Genomic DNA, 20,494 nt, shown 5'->3' with positions numbered 1-20,494 from the left:
TGCAAATGTAGCAAGATTAAGGAGGTAAGGCAATAAATAGGCCATAGGGGCGAAATAAGGACAATTTAGCAATTAAACACTGGAGTGATAGATGTGCAGAAGGTGAATGTGCAAGTATAGATACTGGGGTGCAAAGGAGCAAAAAAGAAATAACAATATGGTAATGAGGTAGTTGGGTGGGCTATTTACAGATGGACTATGTACAGGTGCAATGCTCTGACAGTTGATGCTTGAAGTTAGTGAGGGAGATATAAGACTCCAGCTTCTGTGATTATTGCAATTTGTTCCAGTCATTGGCAGTAGAGAACTGGAAGGAAAGGCAGCCAAAGGAGGAGTTGGCTTTGGGGATGACCAGTGAAATATACTGCTGGAGAGCATGCTACGGGTGGGTGCTGCTATGGTGACCAGTGAGCTGAGATAAGGCAGGGCTTTACCTAGCAAAGACTTATAGATGACCTGGAGCCAGTGGATTTGTCGACGAATATGAAGCGAGGGCCAGCCAACGAGAGCATACAGGTCGCAGTGGTGGGTAGTATATGTGGCTTTGGTGACAAAACAGATGGCACTGTGATAGATTACATCCAATTTGCTGAGTAGAGTGTTGGAGGCTATTTTGTAAATGACATCAGTGAAGTCAAGGATTGGTAGGATAGTCAATTTTACGGGGGTATGTTTGGCAGAATGAGCGAAGGATGCTTTGTTGCGAATAGGAAGCCGATTCAAGATTTAATTTTGTATTGGAGATTCTTAATGTGAGTCTGGAAGGAGAGTTTACAGTCTAACCAGACACCTGGGTATTTGTAGTTGTCCACATATTCTAAGTCAGAACCGTACAGAGTAGTGATGCTAGTCGGGCAGGAAGGCGAGGGCAGCTATCGGTTGAAGAGCATGCACTTAGTTTTACTACCATTTAAAAGCGGTTGGAAGGAGTGTTGTATGGCATTGAAGCTCATTTGGAGGTTTGTTAGCACAGTATCCAAAGAAGGGCCAGATGTTTACAGAATGGCGTTGTCTGCGTAGAGGTGGATCAGAGAATCACCAACAGCAAGGGCGACATCATTGATAGTAGCAGAGAAAAGAGTCGGCCCGAGAATTGAACCCTGTGGGGTTCATAGAGACTGCCAGAGGTCTGGACAACAGGCCCTCCGATTTGACATACTGAACTCTTTCTGAGAAGTAGTTGGTGAACCAGGCGAGGCAGTCATTTGAGAAGCCAAGGCTATTGAGTCTGCCGATAAGAATGCGGTTATTGACAGAGTCGAAAGCCAGGTCGATGAAGACGGCTACACAGTACTGTCTTTTATCTATGGCGGTTATGATATTGTTTAGGACATTGAGCGTGGCTGAGGTGCACCCATGACCAGCTTGGAAACCAGATTGCATAGTGGAGAAGGTATGGTGGGATTCGAAATGGTCGGTGATCTGTTTGTTAACTTGGCTGTCAAAGATTTTATAAAGGCAGGGCAGGATGGACATAGGTCTGTAACAGTTTGGGTCTAGAGTGTCTCCCCCTTTGGGGATCTCAGACGATACGAAAAAGAGGTTGAATAGGCTAGTAATTGGGATGGCAAATATTTCTGCGGATCATTTTAGAAAGAGAGGGTCCAGATTGTCTAGCCCAGCTGATTTGTAGGGATCCAGATTTTGCATCTCTTTCAGAACATCAGCTGTCTGGATTTGGGTGAAGGAGAAGCGGGGGTGGGGGTGGGGGGCTTGGGCAAGTTGCTGCAGTGGGTGCTGAGATTTTGGCCAGGGTAGAGGTAGCCAGGTGGAAAGCATGGCCAGCTGTAGAAAAATGCTTTTTGAAATGATTGATTTTCGTAGATTTATCGGTGGTGACAATGTTTCCTATCCTACAGTGGCAAAATTTTGGCCATGTTTGCGTGTGATCAGGGGTCTATTCATTCCACCAATTCTGTTGAAAAATTCTTAAACGGATTGGAGTTAAACATACCTGAATTTGTCCAATAGAAATTCTAATTTGCAACTGTTGGACTAATGATTACAACCTAGATCAGCTAGATGCAGGCAAGAGTGTGCAAGGCAGTATTGAATGTGTCACTGTCAGTCACCTTGATTACTCTAATTTCTCTCGATGTTGTAAACTTTCATTCATATGCAAGGTTGCAGCAAACTCATGATGGGTATAGGGAAATTCTAGTTTCATGTAACAGTCTAAACCTATCAATGTTACATTGACAGTCATCCAATATGCTGTAATAGAAATAAGGCCTTGCTCATAAAAAGTACAAATAAAATGTCCTGCCTCATCTTTAACAGTACCGACCACGACTGTCCACCGTAGCTAACTTACTGTTTCTTAACAAAACAATTTGTTTTTGTGGCTGTGGTTTGTGCTGAGGTCTTGGTTGTTCTTAAGAAATGTAGCGTAGCTAACTGCAGTGTTTGTCCTGTCTGAAATATGGCTACCCCGTAGCTTAGTCTGTGCAATGCAAATGAAAGTGATTAGTATGGCAGTTTCCCAAAATGTGGTGGTTTTAAACTTAATGTGACTAACATTAACTAACTAGTTATGTTTTGTGTAAGAATGTATGACATATTGTGCTGCATGAACTGGCCATACACGTTAGCTAACGTTACGGTCTTACGTTGACTAGGGTTACTTAGCTAGCTAAAGTTAATTGGCTATCATAGCAACCAAGGACGTTCGCTACTGTCAGGATGGCGGTGTTGCCATCAGACGGGGGAAGACCCGTAATGAAATCCAGGGATATGTGAGACCAGGGATGGTGAGGGACAGGCAGTTGTTGAAGAAGACCAGCCGGAGCTTGCTGAGGAGTCTTGTTCTGCGCACAGACCTTGCAGGCAGCCACAGACGCGGAGACGTCCGGGACCATGGTAGGCCAATGGTCCAATGGGATCCCTGGTGGCAGGCAAGCCTGGAGGAGTGGGCCCACTCCAGAACTGAGGAGCGGACAGCGTCAGGCACAAACATCCGGTTATCTAAAAGTTTGCGAATCCCAGGAAACATTGCAGCTGCACCCTGGATGTACGATGGGGCCAATCCACCACCACTCTCACCTTCCCGGGATCCATCTTTACACTCCCTGCAGCGATGATGTAACCCAGGAAGGGGATGGTGGAGTGATGGAATTCGCACTTCTCCGCTTTTACAAAAAGCTGGTTCTCCAGGAGGCGTTGGAGAACCTGTCGGACGTGGAGCATGTGTTCTTGGGTGAAGGGGGAGAAGACGAGGAAGTCATCGAGGTAGACGAAAATGAACCGATTCAACAAGTCGCGGAGATCATCATTAACAAGAGCCTGGAACACAGCTGGGGCATTGGTAAGGCAAAATGGTATGACCAGATACTCATAGTGACCGCTGGCCGTGTTGAAGACAGTCTTCCACTCATCCCCTTCCTGTATCCGCACCAGGTGATAGGCGTTCTGTAGGTCCAGCTTGGAGAACACGGTGGCCCCCTGGAGCGACTCGAAGGCAGAGGAGTTGAGGGTAGCGGGTAGCAGTTCGTCACCGTGATGTCGTTGAGGCCCCGGTAGACAATGCATGGATGCAGGGTTTTGTCTTCCTTCTCCACAAAGAAGAACCCTGCACCGGAGGCAGAAGTATGTATGAACCCTGCAGCTAGACAGTCCTCAATGTAGGTTTCCATAGCCTTGGTCTCCGGACCCGACAAAGAATACATGGCAGAGAGGTCCGGGGTAACTTCCGAGCCCACAGGAAAACATCCCGGGGCAGGATGCGCTGACTTCAGACAATGGGCGTGGAAGAACGGGCTCCAACCCATAATGTCACCAGAAGTCCAGTCAATGATGGGATTGTGTCGCTGGAGCCAAGAGAATCCCAATACCACCGGAACCTGAGGAGACTTAATGAGTACAAATTGGATTTTCTCGCTGTGGTTCCCTGACACTCGTAGGTTGATGGGAGTGGTATTGTGAGTGACCTGGCCTATAGAGCGTCCGTCCAGCACTCTAACATCCATGGGAATGGAGAGGGGCTGAGTGGGGATGCCCAGCTCCGCCAGTGGGGTAGGCTGGGAGATTTCGTGTGTGACCTGCTGCCCAGTGGGGAAACGCCTGGTCATGGTGTTCTGCAAGGGTATTGAGTCTCTACATAAGACATTGCAGTAACTCCTCGTGTTGTCCAATGGTGGCTCCTTGCAGGGAGACAGCGTTGTGGAACTGGTCTGAGTCTGCTGGTTCGGTCATGGCAGGAAGCGTTGGCCTTTTCCTCTGAATGGGGAGGCCTGCATGGGAAGAGGCGTTCCAAGATTCGGAAAATCCTTAGATGATGGCTAGCAGCTTAGCTTAGCTAGCTAAGGTTAGCGTCTCTGTCAAGTAGGCTTCAAACTGTCTGTTAAGCGGGATTTCGGGGACAACAAATAACAGTCCTAGACGTTGAAAGCTAACCGCATCGCGGAATTCATGCAAAAAAACGTATGTTTTTTTGTCAAAAGCAACAAACCGAGTAGCTGAGTGTTTCCAGCATTGAGCATTCAGCTGTGCAGCCTTAAAAAGACAAATACAAAGATTCATCACAATACTGTAGGTCAATTTGTGTGCAGTATTTGGCTGGTCTAACAAGGCAGGAAAGACAACAAAAAGACAGGAAAAACATATTTGTACAGATTATCCGCAATCATAAAAAAAGAAAAACTACGTAATATGACTCAAGAACTGTCCGAATGGCGAAGAAACCTTTTTGCCTGTCAAAACCTGAACCCAGACAGCTATATGAATGTACATTCTTGTAGCCAGGGTTATGATGACTAGGAAATCAGGTCACAGGATTTGATTGAATGAGACCCAATCGTTTCTACTGTGTGTCTGGAAATAATGAGTAGGACTCAATATGAGAATGTAGAATATCAGAGATATTCAGTGTGTGTGTGTGTGTGTGTGTGTGTGTGTGTGTGTGTGTGTGTGTGTGTGTGTGTGTGTGCGTGCGTGCGTGCGTGCGTGCGTGCGTGCATGTGGGTGTGTTTCAGGCTAACTCTAATAGCTCCGACATGCTCTTGAAGTAGAATCCCTCCCACACATTCCCACAGAGATTAGCTATTTGTCACAGAGCACAAATTCACCAGCATCAACAACACACACACACAAATACACACACAGACAGAGATATAAAGACACACACAGACACATGCAGATGCACGTACACATTCACAAGAACACACACTAAAACACACACCTACTGTTGACGCACATTCACAACCACAGACAGAACCGTACACACACAGGTACACAGGTACACAGGTACACAAAAACCTAACCAGAAAACACAGTTATTTCCAGTTAGCACCATATCACACATCAGCACATCAGAGACACGTAAGGGTAGACATACAATAATTAGGCTGAAGGCACCAACCTTCACACACACACACACACAAACACACAAGCTCACACACAGGGGAGAGATGCATGGCAAGTGCAGTGAGAGGCGGAGATGAGATGAGAGGAGACGGGGAGCTCCGGTTTTCTGCTCCCAGGAGCAGAAAAATTCTGGCGTGGGAGGAAGGATATGAGAAATCACAACCTGGATCATTATCCTAGAGCAAGGCAGAGTGCATGTGTGCATGCGCGCGCGTGTGTGTGTGTGTGTGTGTGTGTGTGTGTGTGTGTGTGTGTGTGTGTGTGTGTGTGTGTGTGTGTGTGTGTGTGTGTGTGTGTGTGTGTGTGTGTGTCACGTAAAGAAGTCAGACAGGCTTAGCTGCTGTGACAGACCCGGTTGGAGCAGTGAATTTCCCCTTGCCTGTTGGCCAAACACGACAGGGTATAAATCTCAATTAGGCCACAGCTGCAACTACACAAAACACACATGCGCACATACATGCACAAACACACACACACACGCACACATTTGCGCACATGCACATACACACACACACACATATGCGTACACACATGCACATACACACACACACACACATGCACACACACATGCACGCACACTCGGACACACACATGCTCACACACAAAAACCCTCATTGAATTTTTTCTATGTTGACTTTCTTATATCAAAATCCATAACTGATTCATAGACAGAAAGACTCATATTCCACTGCAGTTATGTCCTCCACATCTATCATGTAGGGCATCACTGTCACCCACATACAGTTGAAGCCGGATGTTTACATACACCTTAGCCAAATACATTTAAACTGTTTTCACAATTCCTGACACTTAATCCTAGTAAAAATGTCCTGTCTTAGGTCAGTAAGGATCACCACTTTATTTTAAGAATGTAAAATGTAAAATAGTAGAGAGAAGGATTTATTTCAGCTTTTATTTCTTTCATCACATATACTCAGTTCGTATTTGGTAGCATTGCCTTTAAATTGTTTAACTTGGGTCAACCGTTTCAGGTAGCCTTCCACAAGCTTCACATAGTAAATTGGGTGGATTTTGGCCCATTCCTCCCTGACAGAGCTGGTGTAACTGAGTCAGGTTTGTAGGCCTCCTTGCTCGCACATGCTTTTTCAGTTCTGCCCACAAATTTTCTATGGGATTGAGGCCAGGGCTTTGTGATGGCCACTCCAATACCTTGACTTTGCTGTCCTTCAGCCATTTTACCACAACTTTGGAAGTATGCTTGGGATCATTGTCCATTTGGAAGACCAATTTGCGACCAAGCTTTAACTTCCTGACTGATGTCTTGAGATGTTGCTTCAATATATCCACATGATTTTCCAACCTCATGAGGTCATCTATTTTGTGAAGTGCACCAGTCCCTCCTGCAGCAAACACCACACAACATGATGCTGCCACCCCCATGCTTCACGGTTGGGATGGTGTTTTTCGGCTTGCAAGCCTCCATCTTTTTCCTCCAAGCATAACGATGGTTATTATGGAAAAAAAGTTATATTTTTGTTTCAACAGACCAGAAAAGTACGATCTTTGTCCCTAAGTGCAGTTGCAAACAGTAGTCTGGCTTTTTTATGGCGGTTTTGGAGCAGTGGCTTCTTCCTTGCTGAGCGGCCTTTCAGATTATGTCGATATAGGACTCGTTTTACTGTGGACATAGATACTTTTGTACCTGTTTCCTCCAGCATCTTCATAAGGTCCTTTACTGTTGTTCTGGGGTTGATTTGAACTTTTTGCACCAAAGTACATTCATCTCTAGGAGACATAATGCGTCTCCTTCCTGAGTGGTATGACGGCTGCGTGGTCCCATGATGTTTATACTTGCGGAACTATTGTTTTACAGATGAATGTGGTACCTTCAGGCGTTTGGAAATTGCTCCCAAGGATGAATCAGACTTGTGGACTTCTACAATTGTTTTTTTGAGGTCTTGGCTGATTTCTTTTGATTTTCCCATGATGTCAAGCAAAGAGGCACTGAGCTTGAAGGTAGGCCTTGAAATACATCCACAGGTACACCTCCAAATTATGTCAATTAGCCTATCAGAAGCTTCTAAAGCCATGACATCATTTTCTGGAATTTCCCAAGCTGTTTAAAGGCACAGTCAACTTAGTGTATGTAAACTTCTGACCCACTGGAATTGTGATACAGTGAATTATAAGTGAAATAATCTATCTGTAAACAATTGTTGGAAAAATTGCTTGTGTCATGCACAAAGTAGATGTCCTAACCAACTTTTGTCCTAACAAGACATTTGTGGAGTGTTAGAAAAATTATTTTGAATGACTCCAACCTTAGTGTATGTAAACTTCCGACTTCAACTGTATGTCTCATATCTGCATCCCAAATGACCCCCTATTCCCAAATACTGTAGTGTTAACTTAAAATGACACAACAACTAGGTTCCAGTTACACAACATTTATCAAACCGTATTTCCACAATATATGGTTGTCTTAGCGCTCAGGCCAGGTCCACCAACAGTGAGACTACAGCGCAGGAGTACTAATAACAAAGTGATAGCACCGGAATAACAGAAATATAGGGATACTTAAAACATGAACTTAACATATAGTGCACTACTTTTGATCACTACTCTCTATCTCCCTTAGAGCCCTGGTCAACAGTAAGGGAAAGACCTAGTCAGTTGTACAACTTAATGCATTCAACTGAAATGCGTCTTCCGCATTTAACCCAACCCCCCTATATCAGAGAGGTGGGGGTGGATGCCATTATTGACATCCACATCTTCGGTGTCCGGGGAACAGTGGATTAACTGCTCAGGGACAGAATGACAGATTTGTACCTTTCGGTTACTGGCCCAACGCTCTAGGCTGGCCCAACGCTCTAGGCTGGCCCAACGCTCTAGGCTACCTAGCGCCACTATCAATAGAATAGGGTGCCATTTGGTATTAAACTAATGTGTAGGAAATGTTATGTGGATGTAAAGCATTACACAGAGTGACCTCCCTCTTAATCTCTTAATTCATTCTCTCCGTGTATTTTATCCTCTGTTTAAATCTCTGCATTCCTTATATCCTCCATCCTTCATTCTTTAAAGGAGCCCCGCAAAAATATCAACCTGACAGTCTCAACGCTAGATAGAAACTTACTTAGAAATATACTCTACCTCTTTATCTCTCTTCTTCTTCTTCCCTCTCTTTCTCTTTCTCTCCCGCTCCCTCTCTCTGTATATCTCAATCTTGTTCTCTCCCTTCTCTCACTCTGTCTCTCTCTCCCTCTATATTATTTCTCTCTCTTCCATCTCTCTCTCTGTCTCCCTCCCTCCCTCTCTCCCTCTCTCTCTCTCCCTTTATATTCTTTCACTCTCTCTCTCACCCCCATCTCTCTCTCCAAGTTAAGCTGATAGCTGAGACACCGTTTCAGACTCAAGAGGGGATAATGCTAATCATGTGACATAGCCATGGGGTGTGTGTGTGTGTGTGTGCGTGTGTGTGTGTGTGTGTGTTTGTGTGTGTGTGTATGTGTGTGTGTGTGTGTGTGTGTGTGTGTGTGTGTGTGTGTGTGTGTGTGACATGCATGTGTAGCGTGCGTGCATGCGTTAGTAGTTTCAAGAGATATGCTCATAAAGTGTGGTAGCATAGAGACAGGAAGACATAAAATAAGCTTTGCTCTCCTCGTGCTTTAAGACATAAAATAAGCTTTGCTCTCCTCGTGCTTTAAGACATAAAATAGGCTTTGCTCTCCTCGTGCTTTAAGACATAAAATAAGCTTTGCTCTCCTCGTGCTTTAAGACATAAAATAAGCTTTGCTTTCCTTATTAGTAAAAACTTTGGGATTCAAAAATATAGTTGACAAAGACTGGTTTGAGTGTGTTTGAATATATTTTCGTGTTCTAGGGGTTTCTACAACTCAGTTATACTCCTCCTGTTCCTCTATAATAGAGAGCCGGTGGTGGATACCTGCCAGAGACAGAGAGAATTAAATAAAAGGAAAAGAGAGAGAAAATGACTGAAAGAACAAGAGAGATGGATCTTCAATTTACTTTCCTACCTTATTATGTCAAGGAATGTATCGATCGGCAGAATGATACAAGGCCTGAGGGACAGAGTGGATGAGTGAGAGAGGGATGGAAGAAGGGAGGGGAGGAGAAGGTCAAGGAGCAGAGAGAATTAGAGCGAGAGAGATAGCGGGATCATCCGAAAGAACAGAATTGGAGCGTGAGATATGGAAAAATGGCGAGTAAAATAGATTTCTAGAGACATAGGAAGGAAAGAGAAAATGAGGTGGAGGAAATGAAGGAGGCATGCTTGTGCATGTGCATCCGTCTTTGAGTGGATTTACATATTGTATTTCGTACAGTACGGCATAATTTTCCTCTTGCAAACACACACATGCTATGAGTCACAGTAACATTTTAAATAAACAGGATATCTGATACTGTAGCTGTGGGGTGTAGCTCAGTGTGAGAGAAAGACACAGAGAGAGAGAGAGAGAGAGAGAGAGAGACAGGGAGATATATGCTCTAATGTATGTGTAGCTGTAGGGTGTAGCTCAGTGTGAGAGAAAGACACAGAGAGAGAGAGAGAGCGTGAAAGAGAGAGAGAGAGCGTGAAAGAGAGAGAGAGAGAGAGAGAGAGAGAGACAGGGAGATATATGCTCTAATGTATGTGTAGCTGTAGGGTGTAGCTCAGTGTGAGAGAAAGACACAGAGAGAGAGAGAGAGCGTGAAAGAGAGAGAGAGAGCGTGAAAGAGAGAGAGAGAGAGAGAGAGAGAGAGACAGGGAGATATATGCTCTAATGTATGTGTAGCTGTAGGGTGAAGCTCAGTAAGCCTGTCTAGAGCTGTGGCCTGGTAAAGCAAATTAGGAGCATGATAAGCTTTCTACTGCCAGACTACTGTAATCATATTAATAATGCATGTGCCACAGATAACAGCCTCTACCTCCTTCCTACCAGCCACACCTACCAGCTCTCACAGTCTCATGTCAGAATTAGACGTTCATCCATGTTTCTCAAATGTCAAATTTCGAAGTTGTTCAAAACGTAACATTTCTAAGTGTGTAAGGGAATACCCCCCTGATTTGGACAAAAACAAATGGCGGTATATTGGCATTGGATAAACCATGTACACGATGGTCAATACCACCCAATTTGGCGTTGATTCATGCAAAGTATATTGCAAATGCCATATGGCAATTGCCAATTGTAACACTTCAAAATTCCAATAGGGGGCGTGTGCGTTCCACCGGGGCATTTCATATTGCAAATGACATCCAAGTCAACATCCAAAAGCCAAATTTTGAAAAATGAAATAAAAAAAAAAAAACTTAAAACCCCTTAAAAAAGTGCTTTCTGGACCTTTTTTCGAAATTCTTTCGAGTTTTTTGTCAATTACACATGTGTAAGAACTGTATGAGTATACTTTTGTCATCATATATATATATTTTTTAAGTACATGCGCATAAGGCATATGTTTTGTCCATTTGCAATATGATTTCATAGGAAGTCAAAAGTCAAAAGTCAAAAATGTCAAAATTTGGTAAAAAACTTCACACATCCTTAAAAAAGTGCTTTCTGGACCTTTTTTCAAAATTCTTTCGATTTTTGTGTCAATTACACATATATAAGAACTTTATCAACATACTTTAGTCATACTTTATTATCATATATATATATTTTTTTTTACTTGTGCATAAGGCATATGTTTTCTCCATTGGCAATATGATGTCATAGGAAGTCAAAAGTCAAAGTCAAAAGTAACGATTTTCCTCCGTGCAACTGATGATCTAAAATGTGCAACAAAATGTTTTTGATTTTTTTTGTTTATGTTTCCTTACTTTTTCAAAGTCACTGTGCATTTGCAATATGTTTTAATGGGCAGATACCATCACGAATTTGTCATGCTCAAAATTCAAACTTTACTTTGCTCAAACTATACCTTGGTCAACTTGTATTACATATTTCTTTTTGTTTTACTTGTGCATAAGGCATATGTTTTCTCCATTTGCAATATGATGTCATAGGAAGTCAAAAGTCAAAGTCAAAAGTAAATATTTTCCTCCGTGCACCTGGTGATCTGAAATGTGCACCTGGTGACCTGAAATGTGCACCTGGTGATCTAAAATATGCAACTGGTAACCCAAAAAAAAAATTTTGGGATGTTTTTTTGTTTATGTTTCCTTACTTTTTCAAAGTCACTGTCCATTTGCAATATGTTTTAATGGGCAGGTACCATCACGAATTTGTCATGCTCAAAATTCAAACTTTACTTTGCTCAAACTATACCTTGGTCAACTTGTATTACATATTTCTTTTTGTTTTACTTGTGCATAAGGCATATGTTTTCTCCATTTGCAATATGATGTCATAGGAAGTCAAAAGTCAAAGTCAAAAGTAAATATTTTCCTCCGTGCACCTGGTGATCTGAAATGTGCACCTGGTGACCTGAAATGTGCACCTGGTGATCTAAAATATGCAACTGGTAACCCAAAAAAAAAATTTTGGGATGTTTTTTTGTTTATGTTTCCTTACTTTTTCAAAGTCACTGTCCATTTGCAATATGTTTTAATGGGCAGGTACCATCACGAATTTGTCATGCTCAAAATTCAAACTTTACTTTGCTCAAACTATACCTTGGTCAACTTGTATTACATATTTCTTTTTGTTTTACTTGTGCATAAGGCATATGTTTTCTCCATTTGCAATATGATGTCATAGGAAGTCAAAAGTCAAAGTCAAAAGTAAATATTTTCCTCCGTGCACCTGGTGATCTGAAATGTGCACCTGGTGACCTGAAATGTGCACCTGGTGATCTAAAATATGCAACTGGTAACCCCCAAAAAAAATTTTGGGATGTTTTTTTGTTTATGTTTCCTTACTTTTTCAAAGTCACTGTCCATTTGCAATATGTTTTAATGGGCAGGTACCATCACGAATTTGTCATGCTCAAAATTCAAGCTTGTGATCTAAAATATGCAGCTGGTTACCCAACATTTTTTGGGATGTTTTTTTGTTTATGTTTCCTTACTTTTTCAAAGTCACTGTGCATTTGCAATATGTTTTAATGGGCAGGTACCATCACAAATTTGTTTATCGAATTTGTTTATGTTTCCTTACTTTTTCAAAGTCACTGTGCATTTGCAATATGTTTCAATGGGCAGGTACCATCACGAATTTGTCATGCTCAAAAAATTTTAGATGTATTTTTTTTTGTTTCTTACTTTTTCAAAGTCACTGTGCATTTGGAATATGTTTTAATGGGCAGGTACCATCACGAATTTGTCATGCTCAAAATATTTTAGATGTATTTTTTTTTGTTTCTTACTTTTTCAAAGTCACTGTGCATTTGGAATATGTTTTAATGGGCAGGTACCATCACGAATTTGTTTATCGAATTTGTTTATGTTTCCTTACTTTTTCAAAGTCACTGTGCATTTGCAATATGTTTCAATGGGCAGGTACCATCACGAATTTGTCATGCTCAAAAAATTTTAGATGTATTTTTTTTGGTTTCTTACTTTTTCAAAGTCACTGTGCATTTGGAATATGTTTTAATGGGCAGGTACCATCACGAATTTGTTTATCGAATTTGTTTGTTTCCTTACTTTTTCAAAGTCACTGTGCATTTGCAATATGTTTCAATGGGCAGGTACCATCACGAATTTGTCATGCTCAAAAAATTTTAGATGTATTTTTTTTGGTTTCTTACTTTTTCAAAGTCACTGTGCATTTGGAATATGTTTTAATGGGCAGGTACCATCACGAATTTGTTTATCGAATTTGTTTATGTTTCCTTACTTTTTCAAAGTCACTGTGCATTTGCAATATGTTTCAATGGGCAGGTACCATCACGAATTTGTCATGCTCAAAATTTTTTAGATGTATTTTTTTTTGTTTCTTACTTTTTCAAAGTCACTGTGCATTTGGAATATGTTTTAATGGGCAGGTACCATCACGAATTTGTTTATCGAATTTGTTTATGTTTCCTTACTTTTTCAAAGTCACTGTGCATTTGCAATATGTTTCAATGGGCAGGTACCATCACGAATTTGTCATGCTCAAAAAATTTTAGATGTATTTTTTTTTGTTTCTTACTTTTTCAAAGTCACTGTGCATTTGGAATATGTTTTAATGGGCAGGTACCATCACGAATTTGTTTATCGAATTTGTTTATGTTTCCTTACTTTTTCAAAGTCACTGTGCATTTGCAATATGTTTCAATGGGCAGGTACCATCACGAATTTGTCATGCTCAAAAAATTTTAGATGTATTTTTTTTGGTTTCTTACTTTTTCAAAGTCACTGTGCATTTGGAATATGTTTTAATGGGCAGGTACCATCACGAATTTGTTTATCGAATTTGTTTGTTTCCTTACTTTTTCAAAGTCACTGTGCATTTGCAATATGTTTCAATGGGCAGGTACCATCACGAATTTGTCATGCTCAAAAAATTTTAGATGTATTTTTTTTGGTTTCTTACTTTTTCAAAGTCACTGTGCATTTGGAATATGTTTTAATGGGCAGGTACCATCACGAATTTGTTTATCGAATTTGTTTGTTTCCTTACTTTTTCAAAGTCACTGTGCATTTGCAATATGTTTCAATGGGCAGGTACCATCACGAATTTGTCATGCTCAAAAAATTTTAGATGTATTTTTTTTGGTTTCTTACTTTTTCAAAGTCACTGTGCATTTGGAATATGTTTTAATGGGCAGGTACCATCACGAATTTGTTTATCGAATTTGTTTGTTTCCTTACTTTTTCAAAGTCACTGTGCATTTGCAATATGTTTCAATGGGCAGGTACCATCACGAATTTGTCATGCTCAAAAAATTTTAGATGTATTTTTTTTGGTTTCTTACTTTTTCAAAGTCACTGTGCATTTGGAATATGTTTTAATGGGCAGGTACCATCACGAATTTGTTTATCGAATTTGTTTATGTTTCCTTACTTTTTCAAAGTCACTGTGCATTTGCAATATGTTTCAATGGGCAGGTACCATCACGAATTTGTCATGCTCAAAAAATTTTAGATGTATTTTTTTTGGTTTCTTACTTTTTCAAAGTCACTGTGCATTTGGAATATGTTTTAATGGGCAGGTACCATCACGAATTTGTTTATCGAATTTGTTTGTTTCCTTACTTTTTCAAAGTCACTGTGCATTTGCAATATGTTTCAATGGGCAGGTACCATCACGAATTTGTCATGCTCAAAAAATTTTAGATGTATTTTTTTTGGTTTCTTACTTTTTCAAAGTCACTGTGCATTTGGAATATGTTTTAATGGGCAGGTACCATCACGAATTTGTTTATCGAATTTGTTTATGTTTCCTTACTTTTTCAAAGTCACTGTGCATTTGCAATATGTTTCAATGGGCAGGTACCATCACGAATTTGTCATGCTCAAAAAATTTTAGATGTATTTTTTTTGGTTTCTTACTTTTTCAAAGTCACTGTGCATTTGGAATATGTTTTAATGGGCAGGTACCATCACGAATTTGTTTATCGAATTTGTTTGTTTCCTTACTTTTTCAAAGTCACTGTGCATTTGCAATATGTTTCAATGGGCAGGTACCATCACGAATTTGTCATGCTCAAAAAATTTTAGATGTATTTTTTTTTGTTTCTTACTTTTTCAAAGTCACTGTGCATTTGGAATATGTTTTAATGGGCAGGTACCATCACGAATTTGTTTATCGAATTTGTTTATGTTTCCTTACTTTTTCAAAGTCACTGTGCATTTGCAATATGTTTCAATGGGCAGGTACCATCACGAATTTGTCATGCTCAAAAAATTTTAGATGTATTTTTTTTGGTTTCTTACTTTTTCAAAGTCACTGTGCATTTGGAATATGTTTTAATGGGCAGGTACCATCACGAATTTGTTTATCGAATTTGTTTGTTTCCTTACTTTTTCAAAGTCACTGTGCATTTGCAATATGTTTCAATGGGCAGGTACCATCACGAATTTGTCATGCTCAAAAAATTTTAGATGTATTTTTTTTGGTTTCTTACTTTTTCAAAGTCACTGTGCATTTGGAATATGTTTTAATGGGCAGGTACCATCACGAATTTGTTTATCGAATTTGTTTATGTTTCCTTACTTTTTCAAAGTCACTGTGCATTTGCAATATGTTTCAATGGGCAGGTACCATCACGAATTTGTCATGCTCAAAAAATTTTAGATGTATTTTTTTTGGTTTCTTACTTTTTCAAAGTCACTGTGCATTTGGAATATGTTTTAATGGGCAGGTACCATCACGAATTTGTTTATCGAATTTGTTTGTTTCCTTACTTTTTCAAAGTCACTGTGCATTTGCAATATGTTTCAATGGGCAGGTACCATCACGAATTTGTCATGCTCAAAAAATTTTAGATGTATTTTTTTTGGTTTCTTACTTTTTCAAAGTCACTGTGCATTTGGAATATGTTTTAATGGGCAGGTACCATCACGAATTTGTTTATCGAATTTGTTTATGTTTCCTTACTTTTTCAAAGTCACTGTGCATTTGCAATATGTTTCAATGGGCAGGTACCATCACGAATTTGTCATGCTCAAAAAATTTTAGATGTATTTTTTTTGGTTTCTTACTTTTTCAAAGTCACTGTGCATTTGGAATATGTTTTAATGGGCAGGTACCATCACGAATTTGTTTATCGAATTTGTTTGTTTCCTTACTTTTTCAAAGTCACTGTGCATTTGCAATATGTTTCAATGGGCAGGTACCATCACGAATTTGTCATGCTCAAAAAATTTTAGATGTATTTTTTTTGGTTTCTTACTTTTTCAAAGTCACTGTGCATTTGGAATATGTTTTAATGGGCAGGTACCATCACGAATTTGTTTATCGAATTTGTTTATGTTTCCTTACTTTTTCAAAGTCACTGTGCATTTGGAATATGTTTCAATGGGCAGGTACCATCACGAATTTGTCATGCTCAAAAAATTTTAGATGTATTTTTTTTGGTTTCTTACTTTTTCAAAGTCACTGTGCATTTGGAATATGTTTTAATGGGCAGGTACCATCACGAATTTGTTTATCGAATTTGTTTGTTTCCTTACTTTTTCAAAGTCACTGTGCATTTGCAATATGTTTCAATGGGCAGGTACCATCACGAATTTGTCATGCTCAAAAAATTTTAGATGTATTTTTTTTGGTTTCTTACTTTTTCAAAGTCACTGTGCATTTGGAATATGTTTTAATGGGCAGGTACCATCACGAATTTGTTTATCGAATTTGTTTATGTTTCCTTACTTTTTCAAAGTCACTGTGCATTTGCAATATGTTTCAATGGGCAGGTACCATCACGAATTTGTCATGCTCAAAATTTTTTAGATGTATTTTTTTTTGTTTCTTACTTTTTCAAAGTCACTGTGCATTTGGAATATGTTTTAATGGGCAGGTACCATCACGAATTTGTTTATCGAATTTGTTTATGTTTCCTTACTTTTTCAAAGTCACTGTGCATTTGCAATATGTTTCAATGGGCAGGTACCATCACGAATTTGTCATGCTCAAAAAATTTTAGATGTATTTTTTTTGGTTTCTTACTTTTTCAAAGTCACTGTGCATTTGGAATATGTTTTAATGGGCAGGTACCATCACGAATTTGTTTATCGAATTTGTTTATGTTTCCTTACTTTTTCAAAGTCACTGTGCATTTGCAATATGTTTCAATGGGCAGGTACCATCACGAATTTGTCATGCTCAAAATTTTTTAGATGTATTTTTTTTGTTTCCTTACTTTTTCAAAGTCACTGTGCATTTGGAATATGTTTCAATGGGCAGGTACCATCACGAATTTGTCATGCTCAAAAAATTTTAGATGTATTTTTTTTTGTTTCTTACTTTTTCAAAGTCACTGTGCATTTGCAATATGTTTTAATGGGCAGGTACCATCACGAATTTGTCATGCTATAAAAATCCTGCAGGAATGTGAAATTGACTGGCCCGATGAACTCGGGATGGCTTTGCAGTGATTCTGGGTCATCTCAATCGCTCGTTTGGGTTGATTTCAGAATGTCGCTTTTGGTGATGTTTTTTCACTATAGAATCATATTGCAAATGTACAAGAGTCAAGTGGACAAGAGTCCATCAGTCAATTAGATATCATTCTGACCACCAAACTGATACAAACTGACACCAAACCCACTTTTTCCAACTCGTTTAGTAGCCAACTATTACATACTTCAGAGCTGGCCCAAAATTCACAACGCCTTCGGTACAAACCATAAAAAAACCATAAAACACGTAGTTACGTTCTAGCTGCGGGTCCATTTCTTATGTTATGTGTTGGCCTAGCTGAGGCGACCCCGAATCCCAAGTTTCGGCTCGATAGGTCATTTGGTGTCCGAGAAAAACCCTAATTGGTGCTGAAAATCCACTATTTTCCATGACTTGCTACGGGGTCCTTGAATGAGATATCGGACAGAAACGTTGGGGTCTGTCTATATGGGCCGAGACGTTCGCAATGCACCTAGTCTTGCGACTCTGGGACATTTCTAAATGTCGTCATTTTCGTGATGCAAAAATGAATTGAAGTTATTTCAAATGTACGAGGCTGTTTCTCGGTCCGAGAACCTTCTAGAGCCACGTAACTCACCACGCACCATCTACGGGAGGTCTAGAACAGGTTTCTAAAGTTTCGGAACTCTAGGTCCGACGGTTCTTTTTTAGCTCCAACAAAGCTAACTATTGGAGCCACTGTCTGTCTCTACGCACCCCAATACGTCCCTCCATCCAAGTTGTGTTTTAGTGCAATTTTTTTTCCTTTGATTTTTTTGGGGAAAAATGACTGATTTACAGTTCATGGGGGTTGCCTAATCACACATATGAAGTTTTGGACAGATCAGACTTTTTTAACCCTTCGAAACAGCCCCTGAGACACCAATTATGGCACTTCCGGTTGGCACAGGAAGTTATAAATCAACACATATCCTCATTGGGGTATGCTGTTACAGAATCCTGAGTTTTAAGTCCTTACGTTAAGAATTGACTGATCTACACAGGGTTGAATGCACTATGTCTATCAAACTGCATGCATTGTATGGGTAAACACTTTTAGGGGCATTTTAACCACTTCCGGTTGGTCCAGGAAGCTTAGAATCAACACAGGTAGACCTCATAGTGGCCTGATGGACTGGTACCGAAGACAGGTTCATACGGCATTCATAACCCACATAGGCCTCAGGTTGAAATTAGGGGTGCAGGCAATGTATTCCTATGGGGAGAGATGACACTGTAATCTGTGAGATCAAAAAACACTGTTTTACTGTTAAGGGTTAATGCCACACGGTCAAGGTTAGGCTTGTTCAGATCGGGAGGACCTTAGGAACATTCCTATGGTGGAATTTTTCTTCTCACCCTAACGGTTCTCTCACTGTCACTCAAAAGCAAATGACATTGTGGGGCAGGCTTCATTTTGGGCCTAATATTCTAATGGTTGCTGCGCCTAGACCGAGCGAGCTACGGTCAAGCGGGATAGCTCGTTGAACTCAGCACAGTCTGGAGACTATGGTGATGCCATTTTTTGTGTTGATTTCAGAATGCCATTTTGGTGATGGTCCCTCTCTGTTTAAACATATTGCAAATGTACAAAAGTCAACTAGCAAGTCAGTGTCCATCAGTCAATTAGATGTCATTATGACACCAAACCCACTGTTTCCTACTCATTTAGATGCCAACTATCATATATGTCAGAGCAGTCCCATAATTCACAGCGCCTCTAGTTTAAAACATAATAAAAAGGTAAAACACATAGTTACGTTCTAGCTGCGGGTCCAGTTCGGACATTATGCGAAGTCCTATGTGAGGCGACCCCGAATCCCGAGTTTCGGCTCGATAGGTCATTTGGTGTCCGAGAAAAACCCTAATTGGTGCTGAAAATCCACTTATTTCCATGCCTTGCTACGGGGTCCTTGAACGAGCTATCGGACAGAAACTTTGGGGTCTGTCTCTATGGGCCGAGCCGGTTTCAACGCACCTAGCCTTGCGTCTCTGAGACTTTTCTAAACGTCGTCATTTTCGTGATGCAAAAATGAATTGAAGTTATTGCGAATGTACGAGGCTGTTTCTCGGTCCGAGAACCGTCTAGAGCCACGTAACTCGCCACGCACCATGGCCCGGAGGTCTAGAACAGGTTTCTAAAGTTTCGGAACTCTAGGTCCGACCGTTCTTTTTTAGCTAGAACAAAGCTAACTATTGCGGCCACTGTCTGTCTCTACGCACCCCAATACGTCCCTCCATCCAAGTTGTGTTTTAGTGCGATTTTTTTTTCCTTTGATTTTTTTTGGGAAAAATGACTGATTTACAGTTCATGGGGGTTGCCTAATCACATATATGAAGTTTTGGACAGATCTGAATTTTTTAACCCTTCGAAACAGCCCCTGAGACACCAATTATGGCACTTCCGGTTGGCACAGGAAGCTATAAGTCACCACATATCCTCATTGGGGTATGCTGTTACAGAATCCTGAGTTTTAAGTCCTTACGTTTAGAATTGACTGATCTACACAGGGTTGAATGCACTATGTCTATCAAACTGCATGCAGTGTATGGGTAAACACTTTTAGGGGCATTTGAACCACTTCCGGTTGGTCCAGGAAGCTTAGAATCGACACAGGTAGACCTCATAGTGGCCTGATGGACTGGTACCGAAGACAGGTTCATACGGCATTCATAACCCACATAGGCCTCAGGTTGAAATTAGGGGTGCAGGCAATGTATTCCTATGGGGAGAGATGACACTGTAATCTGTGAGATCAAAAAACCCTGTTTTACTGTGAAGGGTTAATGCCACACGGTCAAGGTTAGGCTTGTTGAGATCGGGAGGACCTTAGGAACATTCATGTGGTGGAATTTTTCTTCTCACCCTAACGGTTCTCTCACTGTCACTCAAAAGCAAATGACATTGTGGGGCAGGCTTCATTTTGGGCCTACTATTCTAATGGTCGGTTATTGTGTTATTTCAGAAAATCATAGAAAATCACAGAAATGTCGCAGAGCTCCGCAGCACACTTTAAAAAGATTCGTATGAACACCCTGCAACTGGATCTGTAACCGTTGAAAAAAAAAAAACGCCTATTTGTGACCATCACCAATTTGCCATTGTTCCGTTTCTCTTAAATGACGATAGATAAATGGCTGGTTCTTTTTTTATTGACACCGGAGGCTCCTTGGCTTTG

At 40.5% G+C, this 20,494-nt stretch overlaps 1 protein-coding gene across 1 annotated transcript in view; it reads right to left on the bottom strand.

The window, feature by feature from the left end:
- LOC110523017 (adenylate cyclase type 1-like) overlaps positions 1–20,494 on the bottom strand; it is a gene marked incomplete at its 3' end in the record, with an annotated part of 197,528 nt that overhangs the window by 34,091 nt on the left and 142,943 nt on the right. The window lies entirely within an intron of this gene.

This window comes from Oncorhynchus mykiss, chromosome 5 (assembly GCF_013265735.2).
Source record: "Oncorhynchus mykiss isolate Arlee chromosome 5, USDA_OmykA_1.1, whole genome shotgun sequence".
Classification (NCBI taxonomy): Eukaryota; Metazoa; Chordata; class Actinopteri; order Salmoniformes; family Salmonidae; genus Oncorhynchus; species Oncorhynchus mykiss.
This window is presented reverse-complemented; position numbering and strand designations above follow the sequence as displayed.